A 16935-nucleotide genomic window follows, 5' to 3' on the forward strand; every position below is an offset into this window, starting at 1 on the left:
AGAGGGCCAGACCTAAATTCAGGACCTGTGAGCGCCCGCAAGATGCATGGAAGCCTCACACGGCCCCTCCCAAAGAGTGGCGCAGCGCCGACTCTGACCCCTAGCCCCAAGGGCGGGCGCAACCGCGGAAGAAAGGGTCTTCCTGCGTGGGCGGAAAACAAGGGGCCAACGTAGGGGTGGAGGTGGGGGCAGCGTGCCTAGGGGCGGAGCCTTCAAGCCTGGTTGCTGGAGGGGCGGGGCTTCTGAGCACCAGCGTGAGGGAGGGGCCCTGCGCGGGCGCTGAAGGGGCGGAGCTAGCCCTGGAGACCCGGATGGGGAGAGATTGGTTCGCGCGGACAGGGCGGTGGTGGGCCCGTGGTGGGGCCGTGGTGGGGCCGTGGTGGGGCCGTGGTGGGGCCGTGGTGGGGCCGTGGTGGGGTCGTGGTGGGGTCGTGATGGGGTCTGGGGTAGACACCAAAGTGCTTGAGCTTGGAGCTTGGAAGGGAAACACTTGGGGGGTGAAGTGTGAGTGGGGAGGCGAGAATCACCTACGTGGCGCTGTCTTTGGGTTTATAGAGCCTAAGAGCCATTGCCTTGGTCCCCATAGCGGCACACTCCAGGGCCGTTGTGCCCTGGAGGAACGGGTTTGTTCTTTTCACTGCTGCTTTCTTAGTCCTCCCCTAGAGAGACCCGTGATAAATACGTGTTGATTGATCTCTTACACTAGATTCCACCTCAAGGGCAGCACATAGCCTGGCACGCACAATCCCTCCCACCTATCCACATGCTTAATGCACGCAAAAGTTCGTGCACGCATGCATGCGTGTAACCGTGCACACGCTGTCATTCACACGCAAGCTCCTATTCACACGCATGCTTGCACATATATCCCCTGGAGCTGGCAGCATGGAAGAAAGAAAGGAGGCAGGCACAGGCCCCTTGACAGAGGTGAAGTGGAAAGGGAGCAAGGGCAGAGCCCAGAGGAATTCTGGGGAAGGGACTGAGAGTGGATCTCACAGTCCTGCCCTGTAAACGGGGAGGCAGGCTGAGGCTAAAGAAAAAGTACCATGAAACGGAGGCTGGAGAGACACTGAGGAACTAGGATCAACAGTAGTTCAAATATGAAACAAAGCAGCGAAGGATGTACGACAAAGATTAGCAGTGTGAATATTGACAGACTTATAAAGGATTCCTCAAAGATAGAAAAGAAAATGATAGGAATCTGTGGAAAGAATAACATACTGGACATTCAATAGGAAAAGACTACCTGTTTATTAAAAGTAATGCAAACAAAGGAAGTCTCAATTAAAAATGAATGTGCTGCTCTTCATGATAAAAGGGTTACAACAGACTCTTGAATATCAACACAATTTGAAAGGTGAAAATGAACAGCTAAAAAGAAATACTGGTGTGGCAAAGAAAAAACTAAAATCTCAGGAGCAGGAATATAATGGTACTAACACCAAACTTGTACAGGCAATGAAAATGAAAGAGGAGGAACATAAAATAGAAATAAGCAGACATCAATATATGCAGAGAAAAACAATTAAATGAAACGCACAAAGATCCAATAAAACGATGAAAATTTCCAAGTTCAATGCAAAGTTAGTAACTCAAGGAAAAGCAAAATTAAATAATCAAACTACAGCTGGAGAAGCTTCAGCATCTTCAAGAAAAAAAAAAAAGGAAATTGCAGTTCTTTGTAATACCATTCACAATTTGGAGCAGCACCTTTCTACTGGCAAGAAGTCTTAACTTTAAATGTAGACGATTTTGAGTACAATAGTAAACATTAATATTTACTTTTTAAAGAGAAATTGAAAAATTCACTTCTATTTTCAATATAAGCCTAAACAATTTTTTAAAAAGCCACCTTTAAACATTTTTATTGAGTGTATTTAGACAGATCCATCCATACATTGGCCAATGTTTTACCGCTTTCTTGCTTAATGGTATTATCCATAAAGGAGTTCAAAATGTATAGGGCTTGATTTACTTATTAAACCATCATTACTATGAAAAAAAAAAAAAGAGAAAAGAAAGAAATGGAGTCTGGCCTGAGACCTGAGACCTGATGCTGGATGGTTTGCAGAGTATGGGAGAGGCCTCCTTACACATATTGGTACTGTATTTGTGTTGACTGCAGAAAAGACATGGATATGGACAAGATGGTCTTGTGATTTGAATTTGACTGAGTCTGGACTTAGACCCAGGGTCAGGTGGCATCGTGGGCAGCCCAGAGAAGATTCAAGGGGTTCCTTTGGGTGGATGATCACCTCAGGCTGGGGACTTCCAGGGGTCTCCACAGCAGCAAAGATCTACTCCTCCCTGGCTCCTTGGGTGCACCTGGGCCTGACCCTATGGTTCAGTGTGTCACCTGGTCCTTCTGTGACCAGCAGTTGGCAGAGTGGGCTCAGTTCCTCTTCCGTGTCTGTGCCGCCTGCTGTTTTCTAAAGGAGCTGGACCCTGTGTCTGGCAGTTTGGGGCTGTGTGATTTTGAATGAGTGTGTTTAACCTCTAGACCCAGGTTACAGTTGCCGAGCACCGCTCCCAGAAAGGAGCGTCAAGTCCCGAGTCAAGGCAGCAGTGTGTCTACTCCCTTGCCATGCGAAGTCATTTGTGAAGCTGATAGATGGACAGTTATAGAGGACACAGCATATTGTACCAGCTGCTTGTCCCTGGGGTCCTCTGTCAGGGCTTATGTCTCCTGTGAAGAGGAGGAGGTGACATTCAGAAAGGTGGAGGACACATTTGGTAAAGATCAAATTCCTGTCAGTATTCTAGGGAGTCTAATTGCCAAGAACAGTTACTGGACAAACCACCTCACTAGAAATCCATATGGAGTGAAATTCTCCCACTCAAGGGTTTCTCTTAGTGTTGGGGGAGCACATGATCTGTAGCGTCCTCTGCCTGAGCAGCCATCCCTGTGCCCGGATTCTAGGGGTGTGTGCAGTGGAAGTGGCACTGTATCAGCCTACAGAGTGGAGTTATCCTGTCAGGCTCCTCCCATTCAGCACAACCAGAGTTTGTGAGGCCTGCTTGCACCCTGTAAAGCTAACAATACATTCTGTGGGGAATTTAATAGCTGCGTAGGCTTATTGGCTCTGTGGGTCTTTAAGTGGTAAACAGTGTGGTAAAGGGAATCTAAGCGCTAGTTAAACCCATGCTAAAACTCCTAAATCATTAAGAAGGTGATCTACATTTTAAAAGCTCTTAGTAATTCTAGCACTCTGGGAAGCTGAGGCAGGATTGCAAATTCAAGCCCAACCTGGGCAACATAGACTCTATTTCATAATTAAAATGAAAAAAGGGCTGGGGATATAAGCATGGAGGTCCTGGGTTCAACCCCCAGTGCCACTAGAAAAATAAAAATAAAAGTGAGCTGAGCTGACTATACAGTGCTCCAGGAGGAGGCTGTCAAAGTCTTCTCTGCTTAAGTTCCAAGTGTGGACATACATTCTACAAAAATGAAACACATGATCCAAATGTCTTGCTTCTTAAAATAGAAGAACTATCATTGTGTTGCTGGAGCGTAGTAATAGCAGAATGAGCTTAGGAAGTCAAAATATTAAAGGTCTAAGCTTGTAGCAAAGGTGGTCACAAAACCCAGGAAACACATTGCTGAAAAAGGAACTCACACGGTGGAATACTATTCAGCCATTAAAAAGAATGCCATTCTGGGCCAAGCCTATAATCTCAGCGCTCAGGGGGCTGAGGCAGGAGGATTGCCATGAGTTTGACACCATCCTGGGCTACATAAGTAACTTAGTTCAAGGCTAGCCTGAACTATATAGGAAAACCCTTTCTCTCTCAGTCTGTCTGTCTGTCTGTCTGTCAGTCTCTCTCAAAAAAATGACTTTCTGTTATTTTGGACAACATGGAAGTAGCTTGGGAACATTATACTGAGCCTAATAAGCCAGACACATAAAGACAATCACCTCATGGTCTTACACATGTAGAATCTAAAGAAGCTTATCTTAAGTAGTAAGTGCAGTCGTGACTATCAGAGATTGGAGAGGGAAAGTCGGTCAGTGGGCACTAAATTACAGTTAGAGAGGAGGAGCAGACTCTGGTTTGCTGTACGTAAAAGTGATATATTTTTTCTAAATAGCTTGAAGAGAGATTTTTTTTAATGTTCTCTCCACACACAAAAAAAGATAAATGTGAGGTGATAGATATACTTATGCCCTGAGTTGATCACTGCACAATATATACATATATCAAAACATCACATTGTACCCCATAAATGTGTGTTTTAAGTGTCAATTTAAAAATATGTAAATAGCTCAAGTAAAGACAAAAAAGAGAACTTCCAGGATGCTTCAGAAAGTGGCAAGAATGATGAGATTACTGTATTCAAAGCAAGAGGGAGTATTTTGAGAGAGACTGACGGCACTGTGTCTTACTGTAATAAATTTTTTTGGTCACACTTTATACTTTCATAGCTTCTTCCTGGGAAGGCTGGTAATTAGTTTGAGTGATACAAATAAATCGTGTTGATTAATTGAACTGTACCTCAGTGGCAAGTGTTTAGTTAACTGATTGTATACTCTGAACAGATACAAGTGTGACTCTGGACCAACACCTGCCGCCCAAGGGCCACCACAGAAGAGGCCACTTTGCTTCTGCAGGGACAGGGTGGTTCCTGGAGAGGACCCCAGGGACTGGCCTGTCATATCTCAGGCTGTTTCTGACCGGTGCAGCCCCCCAATGAGACAGGAGACGCTTCAGGTGGTAACAGGAACTGCCACTTTATTTACGCGGGCTCTAGTTTATATATTCGGCCGTGACCAATCACAGGCTGCCACGAGGAAGCAGGGCTGGAATGGGACGCAGGCTCTGGCTAACATATCCAGCTGTAGCCAATCAGGGGTTGCCACAGAGTCGGCATGGGGCGAATACAGAGTGAGCACGAGGTGCGCACGGGGTGGCTAATTTAGAGAGGGACATAACGCATTGCGGAAGCTGACGTGGTCTTATCGTCCCAGACGGGGTGTGTTGAGTGCCTGCGCCCGACAGTTTCCAAACAGAGAGGAGCAGTCTTAGGAGATCTATCAGAGGTCTCCTCTGACTTCGGGGACCCAAGAGTAGTGGCAGAACCTTTGCTGTGGACACCTTTTTGCTGCTATTTACAAGATGTCTGTTGCAGTGATCCATGCAGTTCATGAGGTTTTTGAAGTGGAAGACCCTAAGAGGATGAGGAAATAAAAAAGAGACAAAAGATGGGGTCAGGTGGGGACAAAAGATGGGAGGAGAGGAACTGCTCAACCACTGTAACATGTTTATTTATACATTTAAGAGAAAAATGTCAATTTCAACCCTACTGCCTAGCAACTGTGTTTGCCTGGCCGGCCTGGGCCCCTTGCCTTCTGGGAGATGGAACAACTTGTTTAGGTGGCTTGTTTTTGGCTCTCTGTGTTTTCAAGGCTGGCCTTGCTTTAGCCCAAAACATGTGATCAATCTCTAGCTTCAACAGCTCCCTACAGCCTATAAATGAAAAATAGATGGGACACAGGCTTACATGTCCCCACCAGCACCATGTGGGTCTGCAGCAGCACCAGCAGGTCACTGAGTCACATCTGTGTTATCATTGAAAGGAGCTGAGTAATGAAATCAAACACAGGATCTAAAAGAAAGACTCGGCGTCCTGTCTTTAGGGTTTTAGGACTATGTCCGGGTAACTGGGTATACAGGAACAGTGTGGTTTGTGCCTGTCACCCAGAGGTACAGCGGATTTGCAGACATAGTGCCCCATGTATCAACAGGTAGGTATGCCATATTGCCCCGGATGAATATGCATCTCTTGTGGCTCTTCTCTTTCCCGAGAAGCATTTGAGACTGTGGCCAGTATGTCAAGGAAAGTCAGACTTCTGCATGATATGAGGCTCTGGAATCCTCCATCCAAAGGACTTATAACCATTTCACTTCCCCTTCCCTTCACAGAGGCTCAAGAGGAAAGGTGACAATGGAAGGACACTGCCATAAGCAATGCCAGCTCAGTCAGAGAGCCTGGGATGCCGGAAGCAGCAGGGAGGAAAGGGTCTCCTTATGTGGCACCAGGGGACGGGGACTCGGAACATTAGGTACAACGCAAGTAAAAACATATAAATATATACTCTTAAAAAAATTGAGAAATTCACTGTATATTTTGATCACACCTTATGGTCCACTCAGGGATGCTGGCACTGCCAGCTGACTGTCCAGCTGCCCAAGGCAGCCACATTTGTCACCTGATGCAGCCTTGCTGAGGAGAGCAGGGTGAGAATCAGTCCTGAGGCTGCCAGAGCTGGAAGAGGGAGACCAGAGTTGAGCTGCGGGAGGCAGGGTGAGCCCTGGCCACGGTCCATCCCTGAGCTCAGAATCTCTCTTCTGTGCAGGGCAACGTTCTGAGGTGACAGGAGGGTCACCGTATCCCTCGGATTTCCCAGAAGAGTAGCAACTTGACGCTTTTCTCTGACTGTCAGAGCCTCACCTGGAGGCTATTGACTGCTCTGGTGTTGTGTCCCCCAAATTCATATGTTGGAGTCCTAACACTCAGTACCTCAGAGTGTGGCCCTCCTTGAAGAGCAGCTCTTGTAGAAGTAATCACAGTCTTCAGGGCAGGTCCCGACCCAGTGTGACTGGTGTCCTTATTTAAGAAGGAAGATAGTTGGAGGCAGCATTTAGGGAGACGCCGTGTGAAGATGAAAATGGCTCTCTGCAAGCCACAGGGATCAGCCTGGCACAGATCCCCCGCTCACGTTTTATTTATTTATTTTTTTATCGGTACCGGAGATCGAACTCACGACTGCCTGCTTGCAAGGCAGGTGCTTATGCCGCTGAGCTAAATCCCCAGCCCCCCCCCCCCATTTTAGATCCTTGGGAAGAACCAGCCCTGTTGACACCTTAATTTTAGACTTCTGGCTTTCAGAACCATGAGAAAATACTAGGGGTGATCACAATATAAGAATATTTATAATATTTTTTTACAGCAAAAGACACACCCTACTGGAAAGGACCCCCCCTTACTCAAACACACTTCTCCCTTTGCCACTTTCTGCAAGTTTTCATGTGAGTGTCTTTACAAGGAGTGATAAAAATACAGTGAATGCTGCTGCTGAGTGTTCTCCAGTGGAAATCAGCCTCATAAAAACATTATGTCGTGTCCTCATCCACTGTATTCACTGGCCCTGGTACCATGCACCTCTCTCTGTCTCTTCCCCAGAGTCAAAATGACAGTAAAATGTGAACATATCGAGTAAGTTCAGGACACCAAAGCAGACACAACAGTGCAACTAAAGACACAAAAGAGGGTTCCAGAATAGCTTCAGAATCTGAGTATTTAAAGGGGGACCAATGACAAGGTATTTTTACATTAATGTATTAAAGAAGAAGAATGTTTGATACCGCATATTTTGATCACATTGAGTAGATTTTTGTTGTTGTGCCCACCCACTTCACGGTGCTTTGGACTGGGGATAAAGCTCAGTGGAATAAATACCAGCCTGGCAAGTGTAAGGTCCTGAGTTCAATTTCTGGTCCAAAAAGAAAAAGAAGGTAAAAGGGCCAGGGTTATATAGCTCAGAGGCATAGCACCTGCCTGGCAAGCACAGGGTGCTGAGTTTGATTCCTGGTACAAAACAAACAAAAAAAACAAGGTAGGAAATGTGGTGCTTTGTCATGGCAGCCATAACCAACCAATACATCCTGGGTGGCCCTCTGCTGAGCCCAGGGGTTTTCTGCATTTATGCAATTCCAGATCCTCCGATACCAATCCAGCACTGGAGATATCTCCAGCCCCAACACAAAGACTTTGATTTTGTGTTTTATTTTACATTATTTTAGATTTTTTGTCTTCAGTGTTGGGGACCAAATAGGAATCTCATATACGCTACCACCAAGGTACAGTACTGTGCTTATTTTGATTTAAATATGTAAGGACAGTTACGCATGCACGATTTTAAAGCCATTTCATGAGGAAAGATTTTTAGTAAAAAGCAGGTATTCCCAATCCCCACTGTCTAGCAGTCAAGGGCTTCCCTTGCTCCCAAGCTGAGGTCTCTGGTGGGCTCAGCTGGATACCTGCCAAGGGCACAGAGCAGAGCACAGACTTGTTTTTTTCTTCTCAGAGCGTCACCTCCAAGAACACCTGAGGGAAACCCCAGGGAAGGTCAAAGAGACCTGTTCATGGGGACATGGCAACTGCTCTAACAGCCACAAAGGTTCCCAAAGGGCTTCAAGGACTTTAGAACGGTGTTGGACTCCGTCCCTGAGCAGTGACAGGAACAAGAGCAGATGTGATTGGCCAGACTGGACACCCCAGGCTGGAAACAAAAGCGCCATCACCTCATCTTCCTGAGCCTCTAGGCATTAGGGAACCTCCCTGTCCTGCTGACCCACATGCAACAGTGCCACAGGGATGCCAGCCCCAGGGGGCAAAGGGCTAGGGGCCCTCCCTGTACCCCATGCTCACTATCCTCAGCCACAACTTCCTCTTTGTGACTTTCATACAGTACCTTTATCCTCAAACAGGAAGTGCTGCAAGGCTGCAGTGGCCATGGGATGGTGGCCCAAGCACCCCAAGAAGACAATTGCTGCTCAATCTCAGGAACAAGCAGCTCAGGCTGGGTTCATGGTCAGCTGCTGGAGGGCCCGGGGGAGGGCAGACGCAGGTTTATGCACCTATGTGGTCTGTGTGCACCCCCTCTCCTTTCCCAAAAGAGGGTCCATGGGAGAGGGGAATTACTCAACGGTCACTGCAGTTGTGAAGGGGGAACCAGGCAACTTCCTATTCTCAAAGGTCTACAATTAGCGATATAAGGGCAGCTTTTCCCCACTTCTCTCAAATAGAAATGATTTTAATTGTAAAAAGAATACATGCTTGTAGCAGAACACTCAGTGTCAGAGAGGACAGTCTAAGATGACAAACTGAAGTCCTTACTAACCCTTTCCTACCACCATGGCCTCTCCTGAGAGAGGCTGGGACTCTCCTGGATCTCCTTTCAGGCTTGTCCTAAATGCAAACACACGTTTCCTTGGTTGATGAAAACAGGTCATGGACCTTCCACAGTGGTGTGACTTCCCAATTCACTTATCTCTGCAGCTGGGATGTATTTCTGTGTCACTATAGAGAACCTTCTTTTGTTTGCACTCAACCTCTCTCTTTTTCAAAGAGATGGTGCCAATGGAATGACCTAAATGGGAGCTGGCTGGGGTGAGAAGAGGCACAGAGTGAAGTGGGAACCGCAACAGAGAGATGGCGCCAGGAATCCCAACACCCCGCTGTATGGCATCTTCATACGTTCCTCAACGACTCTGGGCTCAGATGTTGCATCAGTAAAATATAGATTGCCTTTGACTTAGGTTAAGGGCTAGAGTACCAGACATCAAGAATCATAGCCCTTCCTAAATAAATGTTCATCAGCTGGTGTTACTGTGAGACAGTTGTCCCCAAGTGCTGTACAGATGCAACATGATCCCTTCAAAATCCCAACAAAACTTTGTTTTCCAGAAATTTTGTTCAGTGGCTCTCAACCTCCACGCACATTACAATTGCTTGTGGGGAGCCATAAAAAGAATTCTTAGTCTCAGATCTCTGATTTTAAACAGGGATAATACCTCGTAGCCCAGGGTGATGATGAGTTCAGAATGTGTTAAAGGACAGACAGGGGGCAGTTCCTCAATCATGGGCCTTCACACGCACAGCTAACCGTGATCTCCTTTTGCAAACCTAAGCTCTTTCATTGCCTGGAATTTAAGCTGGATATTGATGATTGGAGGAGCAACTAAGGGCACCTCTGTGGCACACTGAATATCAATTCTTCTCATTTGCTATGTGTGGGTGCCTTGCCTCACTTATTTAGATCACTGCCCTGGGAGGTGGTGTCCAGCAGAGGAAACAGAGATCCTATGAGTTTAGACAGGCTGCTAGATTGCCGCTGAGCCAAGACTTGAGGTCATGTGTAGACACTGTTATCTGGGGCCCTCCTGGGTCCCCACAGCTGCCATCATCTCGGGGGATGTAACGATGTAACACAGTCTACTGTGACAAGTCCAATACCTTGGCCAAGCACCATGATGCCTTTGCAGAGGGACTTGGACCTTTAATATGCACCAATGAATGCACAACATGCCCGGCAGCTGTGTGGTGACCCTCCTGCCGGGCACCTACAAGCTGTTCTGATTGATAAGCAGCTTCACTTAGAAGAGCCACTGAATTCCTCACCATCTCATTATCTCTCTTCTTTCACATGAGTGTCTTCAGAGACAGCTATTGTAAGTGAATCCTGCTTGAAAGTGTTGGAAACCACTGCTCTGAACCTGCTTCCTCCAGCATTTGTATAGACAGTGAAGATCGAAGGCCTAAATGGAGGAAAAGAAAAAAAAATTAAACTCATTCTCTTCCTCTTGCCACGCACAATAAATGCTAATGGAGGGGCTGGGGGTTTAGCTCAGCAGGTGTAAGCGCCTGCCTTGCAAGCAGACAGTCGTGAGTTCAATCCCTGGTACCGATAAAAACGAAAAAGACAAAAAAAAAAAAAGCTAATGGTTTTCCCTAACAGGCAGGCTTTGGTGGTTGACAGAATTATACATTTAAAAGAATAAATGTTAAAAAAAAAAGAATAAATGTTAGGCAGCTTACTAGTCATCAGCTAGTTTGGTTTTTGTTATTGCAGGAAGAGAGGCAATGTTTTGATGCCTTACCTGCTGGGACTTGCCTTGTTCTAGCTTATGTTTATAGTTATTTCTACTATTAGTGTACTGGCTTCCTCAGCCCAAGAATCCTCATTTACTTCTTTTGAATCATTATTGTACCTAGGAAAAAGCAGGCCTGGCGTCTGTGCTTCTGACATGTTTTCTGAAGCATGTTAACATTAACAGTGTCAACAAGGGATAATGTAAAATGCTGTTCTTGGCATTTCAAACAGTGATACGCCAATGGTTTTACTGCGATAACCCTGCCATTGGCTTTTGTCCTTTTAATAAAATGTGGGCCTAAATCTCCTCTCTCAGGAATAGATTTACAGTTAAACACTGCCAGACACACATGATGTGCCATCATCTTCCTGATATATCTCTGTCCTTTGTCTTTCCATTGAGACACAGTGTTCAAGTAGCTCAGTCTGGAAAGATCAATGTCAACCTGAAATAGAACGCTAGACATTTTTCTAAATTGCATCAAAGTGAATTATACTTGGAAACATCCTGTGCTTTGAACCAACCTACTTAGAGCAATTAAAGAGGCAATTATCTATGTTTCCTGTACCTGAGAGGGGACTGAGGTTTCAAATGCTTTCCCTGAGTGCCCTCGCAGATTTTTAAATTGGTCCATTTTCTTCACTGGGTTGGTAGTACCATTTCCCAGAAACCTCTGTTTTCTCTGCCGCTTCTTAGCAAGAGCTGGTATCTCCTTATCAATTAAGAATTCATAAATTGCTTACACATGTGTCTTCTCAACCTCTTAAGGATCCCTGCAGAAGCACTATGGAGTTCCAAGGCAGGGCAGCAGCTGAGTCAGGGGCCTCCCTGGAGGCTTCTCTCAGCCATGGCCTCTGTGCCCCTCAGCGAAGGCCAGCACAGCCAGGGCACTGCTGGCCTTGTCTGCAGCCACAGAGGGAAACGCCCTTGCTGACTTAGATGCCACTTCACCGCAAACAAAGTCTTTACCTTCCAAATTCTTGTTCAGCGTTAGTTGTTCCCCTGCCGTGGGATTCTCTTTGGGAAAATACCAAAAGAGAGCTGTGTATGCTTCCTGTGGTTGGAATACGGTGGTTTCCCCTCCAGAAATTCATGTTGGAGTTTAATTCCAACTGAGAGGTGTCAAGCCTGTGGAAACAGCAGGGTGCGGGGGTGCATGCCTGTAATTCCAGCTCTCTGGGAGCCTGAGGCAGGAGGATGGAAAGTTCCAGGCCAGCCTGGTCAATTTAGTGATTTAGGGAGACCTTGTCTTAAAAAACTAAAAGGACTGAGGAATGTAGCTCAGTAGCCCAGTGTCTTTCAAAAGAAAGTCAAAAGAGAGTGGAGTCTACTGGCCATACCACCGTGAACGCGCCCAATCTCGTCTGATCTCGGAAGGTAAGCAGAGGTCAGGCCTGGTTAGAACTTGGATGGGAGACCGCCTGGGAATACTGGGCTTAAAAAAAAATAGCGTGGAAGCTTAAAACAGCCATGAAATTAGGGGTGCTTTGGGGAGGTGGTTAGGTGAAGCACTCAAGATTGAATTCTGGTTGCTTAATTAAGAGACTCCCTCTTCTTTTCTGCCCCAAGCATGCTTTGCGACTGCCCCCATGTGGCCATGGATGGAACTGTCTTGAGAAAAGCCCCTGGATTTCAAATGAACGGGCAGGGACTGGGGCTCGGGGTGGTCCTATGACCACACCAGCAAAAAGCGACCAGGAACCAACTCACAGACTCTGGTTTCAGTCCTTTCTTGTTTTGTTTTGTTTTTGGTACTAGGGGTTGAACTCACGACCTCACACTTACCAGGTAAGCACTTGAGCCTCTAAGCTAAATCCCTGGCCCTTCAACCCATTTTTTGACTTTTCCGTGTCCTAATTTCTGTCTGCATTGTTTTAGCTCCTTGTAGGAGACCTGATCCTTTATAGAGGCTTCTAAATCCTTAACTGCAGCTTTTTCTCCCACTCTTGGGGAAGGAGAGGAGGACCAGTTTTCTACTGAGGGTCCAAGCCCCACCCTGCTTCTGCTTTCCAGATCTTGCCGTCTTCACGTGAACCCATTCTGATAATGTCTAAAAGAGTTTGTGCAAAGCTGTGTCTCTCATTGTGGAAACATTGTTCGTCACAGACGCAGTTAGTGACAAGGAGATGTGATTCTAGGTATAGATGTGGAGGGGCTGGAGTTTAAACTGGAAACCTTGGAGGCTTGTACAGAACTACCTGGTGAAATCCAGTAGTGTTTTCTGTTTACTGTTGTCTATTTGAAAGAGATGCAAATAAGATCTCTAATGGGACCCCCTTTGGTTTTGTATTCCCATTCCCCATAAAATGTTACAATTAAATCAGGCCTTGTGGTACATGCCTGTAAACCCTGCACTGAGGAAGGCTGAGACAGGAGGATTCCAAGTTTGAGCCCAGCAATTTAGTGAGGAGACATAGCTGAGTGGGAAAGCTCTGGTTCAATCCCCAGTACCACATTACTATTATCAAATGTGCTTTTGTCCTTGAGAGTCTTTGAGTGATCACCCTGCATTGAAAAGCCGTCAGGGTCAAGAGGACTCTTTAGCCTTATGCTCAATTAGTGGTGAGGAAATGGAGATGTGAATTACCCTGACTCCAGCAGTACATGTTGTATACATGTATGGAATATCATATGGTACTGTGTACATGCTATAATTACTATATGGTGATTTTTTTTTTAGTATTTAAGGAGATGGCAATGTTAACTACCCTGATTTGATCATTCTACTCTGTATATATATATATATATATATATATATATGTATATATATATATATCAAGTGATTGCACAGTAACACATAAATTTTTATAATTAAGATAATTTTTAAAACAATTCCCTTGCTTAAAAGTGAGGCATGGCAATGCATGCCTGTAATCCCAGTACTCAAGAGGCTGAGGCAAGAGGGTTACCATGAGTTCAAGGCCAGCCTGAGTTACATAGTGAGTTCAAGGCCAGTCTGTGCTACATAGTGAGACCCTGTCTCAAAAAACAAAACAAGAAGTTCTCTTGTTTGCTGCATAAGTCTACAGGAATGTCTGTTGCCCCATGGGATGGTAGTGTTGGAGGAAAGTGCAATGCGATAGTCAAATAAGAATTTCAAGGCAAACCTCCAAGTATAAAAGTTTTGCTTGAGAGTTATATAAAAGTGAAGGTAGCAATCTAGGACACATACAGAGGCCAGAGGGAACTCTGGACTGTCCAGAGCACAACAGAGAAGATTGGGATTTCACTGGGGAAAAAGAGAGTTACACAAGTTGTTTTTGGGAGCAAGTTCACCGGCACTTTCCAGATATAATTTATCTGAAAGTCTGTCCAGTGTTGGGATGTGGTTTACAAGCTGGGCTGAAGAAATGCCAGAGCCGGGGAAGGTGTCAACCCCTTCCAGACCCCGAGATGCTCAGATCCTGAGTTTTTTTACTTTACAATGGTGCAAAAGTGATGTACTCTGTAGAAACTCTAGTTGGAACTTTGAATATTGTTCCTGTCCTGGCTGGAGATGACATGGCATAGGCCTCTCTCATGTTGCAGAGTGAGGCTGTGTGGTGGGTCAGGTCTAATCCATGTATTTTCCAGTTCAGATATTTTTCATTTTGCCACTGGCTTAGCAAGCCATGCCCCCCAGGTAAGTCGAGGAGCACCTGTGGAAACTTAATCTTGGCTTCGAGGCAGACCCTGCATTGATAGAGGGGGAAAGGGAGGTTTATTGTTTCATTCTTGGATGCTAAACTCTCTAAGGCAGCACTGGTGTTACTGGAGGCCTTGCCACCTGGGCATATAGCAAACGCTCTGCATGGTTGTGGTTATTTAAATAGAATCTGTGAGTGGGTGAAGGAAGAATGGGAGGGTTCTGAGATTTGTAATCAGACCCCAAAACTTTTGTCCCTCAGGACATCTAATATAAGCAGTAAAGTAAATGACTTGTGTAATAGCAAAAATTCACCTGGTTTTAGAACTAATTACAGCAACTCTATTTGCAGTGTCTGTCTTTGGATCAGATTTGTCCTTTGTTATGGTTTATGCCTAGATGTCCCCCCAGAGCCTCATGCACTCATAGGTGGGTATCCTAGGGCTTATCTGCATGGACCTGTCCACTATGACCCTGAAGCCTGCCCCCTTGAGTGAAGCAGGGCAGATGGACCTTACCTGTCCACAGAAGGGCTGAGGAGGGGTTGAAGCAGTCACTGAGGTTAGTTAGGCCAGACGAGCAGGAGCAGGAGGCTGCAGAGTAACTTGCAGGACCAAGCTAATGACTAAGGCCAACAGGAGGCCCAGTGGGAACAGAGCCACCTGGCTCAGTCACTACCTGTGAGAGAGACAGCATCCAGGCTGGGTTCCTGGACTCTGGGAGTTGAGATTGGGTCTGGGGAAGAACCCTGAGAAAGCATGAGGTTGCACGCTTCTGAATGTAATCAAAGTGGCTGAGAAATTCCTGTGAGGGGCTAGAAACCCCCTAGATTAAGAGCTCTGCATCTGAAAATCACAATGAGCTATTAAATGAAACAGGGGTTTGGGGGGGGTACATTTTTGGAACATCTGCTAGTTATACTATAACTAAAATATGAGAACTGTAAAATGTGAGATGTGATTATAAAAAATAGCTTTTGAATTTTTAATAAATTCAACTATGTAAAATTCCAAACATCCATAAAAGTTAGGAATACAAAACTTAGGAACTCCAGCCAGCTTCAGTTGGGAATTCAAAAGAAAAAATCCCTAAATTAGGACCATTTGATGGAAGTTTAAATTTATAGTGAAGGTAAAGGGAACCCAAGAGGAATACAGCAGTCCCAGGACAGCAGCAAGGGTCTGTCACCTCCCTGAGACTAGCTCGAGAGTGGCTATTGAGACCCTGGCAGAGTGCGGGTAGAGAGCAACACCCCAAGGGCCTCTGTGACCATTGGTCAACTTGGCAGAACAGGGGGACACAACCAGCCCACCTCCTCCCTCTGTCCACTGCCTGTGAGGAAGCCAGAGAGTATGGGAGCGACAGATGTTGTCCACATGGATGGGTCTCTTGGGCCCTGACCAGGGAAGGGAGGACCAATGGACATGTCCAGCAGGCATAATCCCATCTGGCAGCTCTCAGCGGCAAAGAGCATGTCAATTCTCTATGATTGCATAACAAAGTACTACAAATTTATCAGCTTAAAACAACCACCACTTATTGTCTCGCATTTCTGTGGGTCAGAACCTTAGCCTGGCCTGGCTCCCTGGGTCCTCCAGTGAGTCAGTCTCGCAGGGCTGCAGGTCTTGAGAGAGGTCTCAGAGGAAAGAATCTGCTTACAAATCCCTCTGGCTTGTGGTAGAACCCAATTTCTGGCAGTTGTAGGACGGAGACTCCCAGGGCTGTCGGTCAGGAGTTGTTCTCAGTATGCTGAAGTCAGCTTGCACCTTGGTTCATGACTCCCTGCAAGACCACCCTCATCTTACCTGCTTTCTGTTTGTGCCCATCTCTGACTTTTCCCTCCCTCGTCTGCTCCTAAGGTCCACCTAAGGTCAGCACATTAGTAATTTTAATTCCATCTACAAGCTCCTTTCATAGCAGAATCTAAATTAGAGCCTTGAGATCTTTAGAATTCACCCCGTAACAAGGGTAAGCATTTTGCTAACCTTAGGTAACTACAGTTTGTATTTTGCAGTTAAAAAATGTAAACCCAACCAGTTTTATTGAGATATATCTCACGTGCCATCCAGTTTACTCAGTTAAAGTATACACAGAGTGGTTTTCAGTATACTTGTAAAAAAATGGTAGAATGTAACATGGGATTTGTCCTTTTAGCCATTTTAAGTGCCCAATTCATTGGCATTGATTATACTGTGTTATGCAATCATCACTATTTTCAAAACCTTTTCTTTGCCCTCCAAAAACACTCTGTAACCTAAGCAGTAACTCCATTCTTCCCTTCCTTCAACCCCTGGTAACCTCTAATCTACTTTTACTGTTTATGGGTTATCCCCTATGTAAGTGGGATCATACTATTTATTCCTTTGTGTCTGATTCATTTTGTACAACATAACTTTTTTTTTTTTTTTTGGTCTTTTTGAGACAAGGTCTTGCTGTGCAGTTCAGGCTGGCTTCAGGCTCACTCTGTAGCCCAGGCTGGTCTTGAACCTGCTATGATCCTCCTGCCTCAGCCTCCCGAGTCCTGGGATTACAGGAGTGTGCCACCACGCCTGGCTTAACATACACTCATTCATGTTGTAACATGTGTCAGAATTCCATTCCATTTTATAACTAAATTGTATGTGTAACCCCTATTTTGTTTATCCTGATGGACA

At 45.7% G+C, this 16935-nt stretch overlaps 1 pseudogene; it reads left to right on the forward strand.

Annotated features, from left to right (window-relative positions):
• Positions 1-476: 476 nt before the first annotated feature.
• LOC100730480 (coiled-coil domain-containing protein 152-like) lies at positions 477-1898 on the forward strand (annotated as a pseudogene).
• The last annotated feature ends 15037 nt before the right edge of the window (positions 1899-16935 follow it).

Source organism: Cavia porcellus, unplaced genomic scaffold, assembly GCF_034190915.1.
Source record: "Cavia porcellus strain 051 isolate PalLab524CR breed Dunkin Hartley unplaced genomic scaffold, mCavPor4.1 scaffold_13, whole genome shotgun sequence".
Lineage (NCBI taxonomy): Eukaryota > Metazoa > Chordata > Mammalia > Rodentia > Caviidae > Cavia > Cavia porcellus.